Below are 667 nucleotides of genomic sequence, written 5' to 3' on the forward strand. Positions count from 1 at the left end.
GAGGAGAGGAGAGGAGAGTACGACTACCGGCAGAGCGTGGTCCGAGTAGGAGAGGAGAGGGGGGTACGACTACCGGCAGGGCGTGGTCCGAGTAGGAGAGGAGAGGAGAGGAGAGGAGAGGAGAGGAAGACTACTGACAGGCCATGGTCAGAATAGGAGAGGAGAGGAGAGAAGAGGAGAGGAGAGGAGAGGAGAGGAGAGGAGAGGAGAGGAGAGGAGAGGAGAGGAGAGGAAGACTACTGACAGGCCATGGTCAGAGTAGGAGAGGAGAGAAGAGGAGAGGAGAGGAGAGGAGAGGAGAGGAAGACTACTGACAGGCCATGGTCAGAGTAGGAGAGGAGAGAAGAGGAGAGGAGAGGAGAGGAGAGGAGAGGAGAGGAGAGGAGAGGAGAGGAGAGGAAAGGAAGACTACTGACAGGCCATGGTCAGAGTAGGAGAGGAGAGAAGAGGAGAGGAGAGGAGAGGAGAGGAGAGGAGAGGAGAGGAGAGGAAGACTACTGACAGGCCATGGTCAGAGTAGGAGAGGAGAGGAGAGGAGAGGAGAGGAAGACTACTGACAGGCCATGGTCAGAGTAGGAGAGGAGAGAAGAGGAGAGGAGAGGAGAGGAGAGGAGAGGAAGACTACTGACAGGCCATGGTCAGAGTAGGAGAGGAGAGAAGAGGAGAG

The sequence above is a fragment of the Oncorhynchus mykiss genome, chromosome 16 (genome assembly GCF_057628025.1).
Source record: "Oncorhynchus mykiss isolate SJ-2025 chromosome 16, ASM5762802v1, whole genome shotgun sequence".
Lineage (NCBI taxonomy): Eukaryota > Metazoa > Chordata > Actinopteri > Salmoniformes > Salmonidae > Oncorhynchus > Oncorhynchus mykiss.